Source organism: Felis catus, chromosome C1 (assembly GCF_018350175.1).
Source record: "Felis catus isolate Fca126 chromosome C1, F.catus_Fca126_mat1.0, whole genome shotgun sequence".
In the NCBI taxonomy this organism is placed as follows: Eukaryota; Metazoa; Chordata; class Mammalia; order Carnivora; family Felidae; genus Felis; species Felis catus.
Window position 1 is genome coordinate 147,405,998 of NC_058375.1, and position 10,922 is coordinate 147,416,919.

The 10,922-nt window shown below is 38.3% G+C and overlaps 1 protein-coding gene and 1 long non-coding RNA gene across 6 annotated transcripts in view; one reads left to right on the plus strand and one right to left on the minus strand.

Annotated features, from left to right (window-relative positions):
* Positions 1-10,922, plus strand: part of LOC123379156 — a 107,418-nt gene that overhangs the window by 93,575 nt on the left and 2,921 nt on the right. Inside the window, exon 3 of one of the 2 annotated variants that reach the window (XR_006583224.1) lies at positions 2,958-3,247. The exons of the other annotated variant lie outside the window; for it this stretch is intronic. This is a non-coding gene — a long non-coding RNA (uncharacterized LOC123379156). Of the gene's footprint in view, positions 1-2,957; positions 3,248-10,922 lie in introns of those variants that run through there. 2 annotated transcript variants of the gene reach the window in all.
* ACVR1 (activin A receptor type 1) overlaps positions 1-10,922 on the minus strand; it is a 140,390-nt gene that overhangs the window by 7,056 nt on the left and 122,412 nt on the right. The gene's annotated exons all lie outside the window — the stretch shown is intronic.

Genomic DNA, 10,922 nt, shown 5'->3' on the forward strand with positions numbered 1-10,922 from the left:
AGTTTGGAGGCTTTTCTTCCATATCTATTTTTTTGGAACAGCTTGAGAAGAATAGGTATTAACTCTGCTTTAAATGTCTGGTAGAATTCCCCCTGGGAAGCCATCTGGCCCAAGACTCTTGTTTGTTGGGAGACTTTTGATAACTGATTCAGTTTCTTTGCTGCTTATGGGTCTGTTCAAATTTCTATTTCTTCCTGTTTGAATTTTGGTAGTGTGCGAATTTCTAGGAATTTGCCCATTTCTTCCAGATTGCCCAGTTTGTTGGCATATAATTTTTCATAGTATTCTTTTATAATTGTTTGTATTTCTGTGGTGTTGGTTGTGATCTGTCCTCTTTCATTCATATCTATTTGGAACCTCTTTTGCTTTTTTGAGAAGTCTTGAGAACTTTATCAATTTTGTTTATTCTTTCAAAGAACCACCATTTAGTTTCACTGATGTGCTCTACTGGGTTTTCGTTTGTTTGATTCTATATCATTTACTTCTGCTCTAATCTTTATAATTTCCCTTCTTCTTCTGGCTTTCAGCTTTATTTGCTACTCCTTTTCTAGCTCCTTTACGTGTAAGGCTAGCTTGTGTATTTGGGACCCTTTTTGCTTCTTGAGATAGGCCTGAAATTGCTTTCCTATTAGGGCTGCCTTTACTGCATCCCAAAGGGTTTGGACTGTCATGTTTTCTTTTTGACTTACTTCCATATATTTTTAATTTCTTTAATTTCCTGGTTTTTGAATTCATTCTTTAGTAGGATGTTCTTTAACTTCGATGTATTTTAGGGCTTTCCAAATTTTTTCTTGTGGCTGATTTCAAGTTTTATAGCATTGTGTTCTGAAATATGCATCATGTTCTGAAAATATGCATGGTCTGATCTCAATCATACCTCAACCCCCTGTTGAAGGCTGATTTGTGACCCCGTCTGTAATGTATTCTGAAGAATATTCTATGTGCACTTGAGAAGAATGTGTATTCTGCTTTAGGATGAAATGTTCTGAATGTATCTGTTATCTGGTTCAGTATCCTTCAAAGCCAATTGCTTCCTTGTTAATTTTCTGCTTAGATGATGTGTCCATTGTTGTAAGTGGGATATTAAAGTCTCCCACTATTGTATTAAATGAGTTTGTTATTGATTTATATATTTGAGTGCTTTCAAATTGAGGGCATATTTATAATTGTTAGATCTTCTTGATGGATATACACTTAATGATATAATGCCCTTCTTCATCTCTTGTTAGTCTTTGTTTTAAAGTCCAGTTTGATAAAAGTATGGCTACTCCAGCTTTCTTTTAAAATCTAGTAGCAGGATAGATGGTTCTCCATCCCCTCACTTTCGATCTGCAGGTGTCTTTAGGTGTAAAATGAGTCTCTTGTATATAGCATATAGATGAATTTTTTAAAATCCATTCTGATACCTATATCTTTTCATTGAAGCATTTAGTCCATCTACATTCAGAGTGATTACTGAAAGATATGGATTTAATGCCATTTTGTTACTTGTAGAGTTGGTGTTTCTAGTGATGTTCTCTGGTCCTTTCTAGTCTTTGTTGCTATGGTCTTTCTTTTCCCCTCCACTCTGAGTCCCTCTTAAATTTCTTGCAGTGCTGGTTTAAAGGTCACAGATTCCTTTAGTTTTTATTTGGGGAAATTCTATCTCTCCTTCTATTCTGAATAACAGCCTTGCTGGATAAAAAATTCTTGGCTGCGTATTTTTCACATTTGGTACATTAAGTATTTCCTGCCACTCCCTTCTGGCCTGCCAAGTTTCAGTGGACTGGTCTGTTACTACCCTTATGTGTTTACCCTTGTAGGTTAAGGCCCATTTGTCCCTAGCTGCTTTCAGAATTCTCTTTGTATTTTGCAATTTTTCACTATATGTCATGGTGTTGACCTGTTTTTGTTAATCTTGAAGGGAGTACTCTATGCCTCTTGGACTTGGATACCTGTTTGCTTCCTCAGATTAGGAAAGTTCTCAGCTATCATTTGTTCAAATAACCCTTTTTCCCCTTCTTCCTGCTTTTCTTCTGGGACTCCTATTATGTTGATATTGTTTCATTTTATGGAATCACTAAGTCTCTCCTTGTGATCTAATAATTTCCTTTCCCTCTTTTTTTTCAGCTTCATTATTTTCCATAATTTTTTCTTCTGTATCACCTATTTTCTCTTCTACTTCTTCAATCTTCATTAGGACTGTATCTAGTCAGTATTGCATCTCAGTTATAGCATTTTTTAAAATCTCAATCTGACTAGATTTTAGGTCTTTGACCTGTGCAGTAAGGGTTTCTCTGGTGTCTTCTGTGCTTTTTTCAAGCTTAGCTAGTAGTCTAATGACTGTTGTTCTAAACTCTTGTCCAGATATATTGCTGATATCTGTTTTGAGCAAGTCCCTGGTTGTGATTGCTTCTTGACCTTTCTTTTGGGGAAACCTTCTTCATCTTGTCATTTTGGCTAAGTTTCTGTCTTTTGCATGTTTTAAAAACTTGTTATATGTTTCCTGCACCTGAGAGTACTGCATTAAAAGGGATCATACACTGTCCTGGGCCTGGCACTTGAAGTGTTTCTGGTGTGTGTGGTGTATACTCTATTACTGTATTTTGGCTGCTCATTCCCACTGATCAGTCCTCCGCAGAGCTCTTCCTTGCTTGCGGTGGGGAGTGTTTGGCCTTTTAACTAGGTGTGCTTTGATTTTGTTGTTGTTGTTGTTGTTGAAATAAGCCTGGAAAAAGGCTGGGGGAAGCCTGATCCCCCCAAAAAAAGAAAAAGGGAACAAAAAAACCCAACCAGAGAATTGAAAAGTTATAGGGCTAATTGCAAAAAGAAAGGAAAAAGAAGGAAAGAAAAAAAGAAAAAGAATTAAAAAGAGAATCCAAAAGAGAGAAAAGGAAATGAAAAACAAAAACTATGAGCCTGATTCTGAAAGAAAAAATAGGGCCAGGCTTAATTTTTCTTTTTTCTATTTCCACCAGAACTACAGGTATCGTTTTGAAGTGCTCGATTTTCAGTACACTTGGTGCATGCAGGGTGCTGGCTGTCCTGATCTTCTGGAGGAGAGGCCTTCTGTTTTGGCTCAGTCTTGGCCCAGTAAATAAGCAGTTGTCAGACACGGGGGGTGGGGTTTGGTGTAAGCAGGTCCTGCCTCCATTAGGAGCCATACTGTGTTGCTGTCTTAAGTCCCACTGTGTTGCGGGAAAAATGGAGTCACCCCAATCTCATGTTCCCAGACTGTTCAGGCAGCTCTCACAGAATAGGTAGGCCAGTCAGCTCACCCTGTGCCATAAGTTCACTGCTAGGATCAAAACCCAAAGCCTTAAAGGACCCAGCACCTCATGGATCCAACCCTCTCCTCTGAAGTAGAGCCTCTCCACAGTGTCTGAAGGCTCTCCACAGTGTCCCTGAAAAACCATCCCACACCAGCACAGTGCATGGAATCTGTGGTGTAGCACAACTAAATGCAGCAAAGTTTATATTCCCTCTGGGTGCACCTCTGTCTCCTGCTGATGAAAGGCTTTTGGCTGGTGCCTGCAGTGTCATTTGTCCTTGGGGAGGCAATATACCCTCTTCCAAAAGTACTCCAGGAAGGGTAATGTTCTCTCCCAATGAACCCAGGAGATCCCTACATCATGCTATGCACTGAGGGGCCAATTCCCTTATCCCCAGGAGCACATGCCACAGCTCCATTCTGGAGAAAGTCATGCACCACCAGAACCTCAGAGTTTGAGCTCCAAATGCTGCTAGCAAAAAACAAATGAAAACAAAACAAAAACAAAAAACCTGTGTTACTCAGTACTTCTTGCTCCCCAGTCTATGATCCAGAGATGTTTTCCTCTTGTGCAAACTCAGTGCTACACTTTATCAACTCCTCTTTCTCTCCCCCTCTGCAGCACTGCTGTTTTTCTCTCAATTCACTTCCATGTACCTCACACCTGCCACGCTATCTCCCTCCCACTGTGGAGATCCTTCTGCCACTCTGCAGATCAATTTCCTGGGTGCTCCAAGGATCTGACCTCAATATAGCTGTGTTTGAGGAATGAGGAAAGGCCAGGACCCCTACTTTTCTGCCATCTTAACTCATCCCCTCTCAGCAATTACTTCAAATGTAAATGGTCTAACTATTCCAATCAAAAGATATGGATCAAAAAAGCAAGTCCGATCTATATGCTGCCTGCAAGAGACTCACTTTTGACCTAAAGACACAGACCAAATGTGAAGGGCTGCGCTGGAAAGAGAGATTCCATGCAAACAAAAGCCAAAACATTTTTTTAAAAAGTGCCTGGGAAGTAATACTTCTATCAGACAAAATAGATTTTAAAACAAAGACTGTAACAACAAAGAAGAGCATTGCATAATGACAGAAGGATCAATCCAACAAGAGTTAACAATTGTTGGGGCACGTGGGTGGCCTGGTGGGGCTTGGTTGAGCATCTGACTTCAGCTTAGGTCGTGACCCCCCCCCTGGTTTGTGAGTTTGAGCCCCCAGTCAGGCTCTGTGCTAACAGCTCGGAGCCTAGAGACTGCTCTGGATTCTGTGTCTCCCTCTCTCTCTGCCCCACTCACACTCTGTATCTCAATCTCTCTCAACGTGGAAAAAAAAAAAAAGAATGTAACAATTGTAAATGTAGATGTACCCGATACTGGAGCATCTAATGCAAATATTAACAGACATAAGGGAGAAATTGACAGTAATACCCTAATAGTACAAGATTTAATACCCCACTTATATCAATGGATGGATAGATATTCCAGGCAGAAAATCAACAAGGAAACAGTGGCTCTGAATGATGTATTAGACAAAACTGACTTAACAGGTATAGAATATTCCATCCAAACACAACAGAGTACACATTCTTTTCAAGCACACATGGAACATTCTCTAGGGAAGATCACATTTCAGCCCAAAAGTCTCAATACATTTAGGTAGATTGAAATCATACCAAGATTCTTTTCTGAATAGAAACACAAAATCACAAAAAAACAAAAACTGTGGAAAAACAAAACAGGTGGAGCCTGAACATACTACTAATGAATGAACAGACCAACAAAGAAATCAAAAGGAAATACAAAAACACGTGGAGGCAAATAAAAATGAAAGCACAATGGTCCCAAATCTTTGGGACACTGCAAAAGCAGTTATAAGAAGGAAGTATATGGCAATACAGGCCTAACTCAAGAAACCAGAAAAGAATTAACCCAAAGTTAGTAAAAGGAAGGAAACAGTGACAATTAGAGAAGACCTAGAAAATAAAAGATCAATGAAACCAAGAGCTGTTTCTATGAAATATCAAGGAAATTAATAACCCTTTACCCAGACTCATCAAGCAAAAGAGAGGACCCAAATAAATAAGTGAAAGAAATAAAAACAGACCACAGAAATACAAAGGATCAAAGAGATTACTGTGAAAAATTATGTGCCAACAAACTGGACAACTTAGAAGAAATTTAAGTCCTAGAAACCTACAATCTTCCAAGACTGAAACAAATAGGAACCAAACAGACCAATTACTAGTATTGAAACTGAATCACTACAGATTCCCAAAAAACAAAAGTCCAAGACCAGACAGATTCACCAGTGAATGCTACCATTCATTCAAAGAGTTAATATCTTCTCCTCAAGCTATTTCCCCCAAAAATAAAAAAGAGGAGGGAAGCTTCTAAATACATTCTACGAAGCCAGCATTACCTTGATACCAAAACCAGTCAAACAAACAAAACCAAAAAAACTATAGGCCAACATCCCTGATAAAAATAGATGAAAAATCCTGAAAATATTAACTGTTTTCAAAAATACATTAAAAGGATCATTCACCACAATCAAGTTGAACTTATTTCAGGGATGCAATGATGGTTAAATATTCATAACCAAAGTCATACACCACAATAGCAAAAGATGAAAATCAAATAATCATCTCAATAGATGCAGAAAAAGCACTTGACAAAATTCAACATCTGATCATTATAAAAACTCTCAAAAAGGTTTTTTTCGATGTTTTTTTTTGTTTGTTTTTTAGGTTTAGAGGGATTGTACCACAACATAATATAGGCTATATATTACAAACTCAGAATTAAGGGAAAAGCTTTTTTTTAAGATCAGGAATGAGACAAAGATGTTCACTCTTACCACCTTTATTCAAAATACTAGAAGTACCAAAAAAAAAAAAAGGCAAACAAATTGGTAAGAAAAAAAAATAAAACTCACTATTTGCTGTTGACCTACTACACACAGAAAATCCCAAGGACTCCATAGAAAACCCTAAAGACTCCTTCAAAAAAGCTATTAGAATGGACAAATGAATTCAGTAAAGTTGCAAGATACAAAACTCATTTACAGAAATCTGTTGCACTTCTATACACTAATAACAAAGAGGCAGCAAAAGAAATAAAACAATTCCATTTACAGTTCCACCAAAAAGAATAAAATACCAAGAATAAACTTAACCAAGAAGGTGAAAGACCTGTACTCTAAAAGCTACAAGATTGACGATGACATAAAGAACCCTATCATTCTCGTGGATTGTAAGAATATTATTAAAATGTCCATACTACCCAAAGCAACGTACAGATTCAATACAATCCCCATCAAAATAACAATAGCATTTATCACAGAACTGGAACAAACAGTCCTAAAATATGTATGGAACCAAAAAAGACCAGGAATAGCCACAGCAATCTTAAGAACAAGGCTGGAGGTATCACAATCTTAACTTTCAAGACCTATTACAAAGTTATAGTAATCAAAATAGAATGGTACTGGCACAAAAATAAACATATAGATGGATAGAACCAGACAGCCCAGAGACAAAGCAGACAAGAATATATCATGGGAAAAAGACATTCTCCTCAGTTGTTGGGAAAACTGGACCACTTTCTTTCACTATACACAAAAGTAAAATGAATTAAAGACCTGACTGTAAGACCTAAAACCATAAAACTCCCTAATCTCTTGGACATCAGCCTTAGTAACATTTTCCTGGATAGGTTTCCTCAGGCTATAAAAAGGAAAGGAAAAATTATTGGGACTACATAAAATATTTTGCACAGAGAAGGAGACCATCAACAAAACAAAAGACAACCCAGTGAATGGGAGAAGACATTTACAAATGATATATATAGTAGGGGTTAATGTCTAAAATATATAAAGAACTTAGCCAACACCAAAACTAACAACAACCCAATTAAAAATGGGCAGAGGACTTCAACTGACATGTTTCCAAAGACATCTAGATACTTAACACACATGAAACGATGCACAACATCACTAATCATCAGTGAAATGAAAATCAAAACTACAGTTAGATAGTACCTGACACATGTCAGAAGGGCTAGGATCAATAACAAATATTGGCAAGGATGTGGAGAAAAAGGAACCCTTGTGCATTGTTGCTCGGAATTTGTTGGTGCAACCACTGTGGAAAACAGTAGGGAGGTTACCCCCAAAATGAAAAAGATGTCATATGATCCAGTAATTCCACAATTGGGTATTTACCCCAAGAAAATGAAAACACTAATTCAAAAAGATATACGCACCCCTATGTTTATTGCAGCATTATCTAGAATAGCCAAGATACAGAAGCAACCTGTGCCCCTCAATAGATGAATGGATAAAGATGTATTATACACACCTCTCCCAGCCCTTCTCTCTGGAAGACTACTAAGCCATAAAAAAAGAATGAGATCTTGCCACTTGTGACAATATAGAGGATTTCATTTATGTGGAAAAAGAGAACGAACAAAATCAGAAACAGACCCATAAACACAGAACTGGTGGCTGCAGCAGGAAAATAGTTGGGAAAGTGGACATAAAGGGATGAAGGCGAGTGGGAGGCACAAGGTTCTAGTTAATGGAATGAATGTCAGGGAGGATGAGTGGTGCTGTATGGTGACAGAAGGTAGCTACACTTGTGGTGAGCATGAAATAATGAAGAAAGTTGTGAAACCCACTATGGTGTAACCCTAAAACTAAAGTAACATTGTCCACTATACTTGAATTAAAAAAAAAAAAAAGAGAGACAAGGCCTCTGAAAGAAGGTACATGAATCTAGTGGTTTCAGACCACAAATAGAAATACGTAGCTAATCCACAACCATCATCAAGATATTCCTGTTGGTTATGAGATGCTTAGGGGGGAAATCACTGCTATGAAATAATTCCCCCCATTGGAAGAATGCAAACAATATGAAATATTCATTTCCTCATTCACTCTATGGTCAATGAGCAACCTCAAACTGCCAGACACAGTTGTGTGCTTGATGGCTCTATTATTTACTCTCAGACTGAAGGCACAAAAGAAAATGTAGAGAAAAGACAGTCATTTGGAAAGACAGAAGAATGACAAAAGGATGAACTCTCCCCTTCCCTAAACCAGTATGGAAGTGGTTCATTTCAGCTTACCTTCTACCCCGGCATGGCTTCCAATGCCTTAGAAGCCCTTTTCCCCAGAAAAACTACTCTTCTTTGTGAAAGAAATTGATGTAATTTTACAAATAGAGAAATTTAAAACTTCATCACTTAGAATTAGAAAATGGATTCTTCCCTTTAAAGAGAAGAAACCAAGGAAATCATTTTTCTTGCACCATCAAAAGGCTTTGACAATGAGGACAGGGGACTACTTGGTCTATTGCCCTCCTCCTCTCTCCATGTCACTTTCTTCTGTTCCTAAATACCTAACAGGTTGTTTGAGAAAAAGAAAAACTGAATTATAACTTTGCTCACAGTGTTCTAATTCCTACAAGCCACCTGAAAATCTTCAATCTCCTTTTCACTGCTCAGAGAAATTAAGTGCAAGAATCCATTTCACAAACCCTATAAAAATATACACTGTTGATGCACAAGGTTAGCCATGATAATAGGAATATGTTAAAGAAATCATATGGATTTTCTTAAACTTCACAGATTTGACTAAGTTAATTTATACCATATTCCATGTTTTCAGTAATGTAAAAATAAATTTCTGGGTGAGATCGCTTAAATCTAGGTAAGTTATCCACATGGCACAATTGCATTTGTAAACTATATTATTCAATGGATTACAGCTTTTCAAGGCAAAACATAAACCACCACTTTCAGAGGATTTGTGACAGCCCATCTCAAAGGCCTTACCTCCCCCTCTTGGTAAGACCCCATGAAGCTTTCAAACAAAACTATTTTCTTCTAGTACTAAGACATATCACACAACTGGACATGTAAGGTCATTTATACTTTTTTTAGGGGCCACATGAATTTATAGGCCATAGTAAGAGATGGGTCCTTTACTGGTCTGTCCACTTCTCTGAAGGAGAATACAGTTAGCCTACTTCATTTTTTTTTAACATTTATTTATTTATTTTCAAAAGACTGAGACTGAGTGGGGGAGGGCCAGACAGAGAGGGAGACAAACAAACAATCCAAAGCAGGCTCCAGGCTCTGAGCTGTCAACATAGAGCCCGATGCAGGGCTGGAACCCACCAACTGTGAGATCATGACCTGAGCTGAAGTCGGATGTTTAATCAACTGAGCCACCCAGACGCCCCTTTAAACAAATCTTTAACATTTATTTATTTTTTTTATCTAGCATAAAGTATAACTGTTTGCATTTGCTTAGCCAGCTATTTGGGATAATTTGCCTGGTTAGCTTGGGAAGGGCTAAGTGGACCTTTTCTATAAAGGCAGAAGAAAAAAGCATAGGTGAATTTTTTAAACACGGGATCTACTGATCCCAAACAACAAACTTCACTATGCAAAGCTGAAGTGTTCCCTCCTGTTTATATTCCCCATACCTTAATCCATTAACTGTCCCATGTTTTAACAAAAAGAATCAAATTTAAAAAGATCATTTAATTGATTATGCCTGGGATTTAGTCACACCTCTCTTTCTTCAACCACTGGTCAATTGTGGATGGTTTCTCCATCTCATTGTGGAGAAGCATGACCAGTGCCAAATAAATCCGGGATTAAACTCTGGCAGTCATGTGGAACTCCTCTGGTCAAAGAAAACAACCATTTCAATGAATAGAAAGTACATTACGTACCTACCATGTGTAGAACACCATGTTAAATGTTGAGGATGATAAAAGTGCAAGACATGCTCTTGACTGTCGAGGAACTCAAAATCCAGTGTAAGATGGGGACAAACTCTCTTTCCTTGGATAATGGAAATCTTGTAAAAGCTCAAAGATGTTTTTCACCCACTATCTTTGCCTTTCAGAATATATTTGTACATGCTAGTTCCTAAATTGGCACGCATAGTTTAAGGGATCAAAATGGTTGAGTCAGAGGTTGTGCTTGGCACTGGGGATACAAAAATAAAAAAGATGCAGTGCTGGCAATGAGGCCCAGAATAAAGGGAAAGGGAAATACGAGAAATTACAAACTAGCATTAGCAGTAAGAGCATGGAGAAGATGCAAGGAAATGGTACTCAACCAGTCTTAGAGGAAAAAAACAGCTGTGTGGCTTCAGTACCAAATGTAACTGGGTGCCATCAGTAGGCTTTCCAAGAGCTAGGGCTCGGGCAGACCTAGAAATATCAGCAGTTTGCAAGGCAGGGAAGAGGATGGGGATGAGAAACATGGCCTAACAGGGGACATTCATGGCGGGGGGTGGTGGTGGTGGTGGTGATGAAGACAAAGGGTTACAAAGGATCCTACCCATTGCAAAGATGGAGAATTCCCTGTGGCTGAAGTCAGGTGCACATAGTGGTAGGGAGAGCAAGAGGTCAAGGGCAGACTAAAATGATGTGTTGTCAAGGTGGGAAGTTATTTACAAGTGCTCCTCATTTCTGGCAGAAATCTGGGGAGTTGGGCAAAAAAGTGAACTCGTAAGTCCCTTTATAGATAGCACTCGATGAACAAGTGCCAAATTATGAGCCAGCAGAAGACAGCAAGAAAAGTGACTAAAAATGCAAAATACTTTGAGTGGCACACGAGTGGTGTGCACAACAAAGGGCACAGGAATGCAGGAG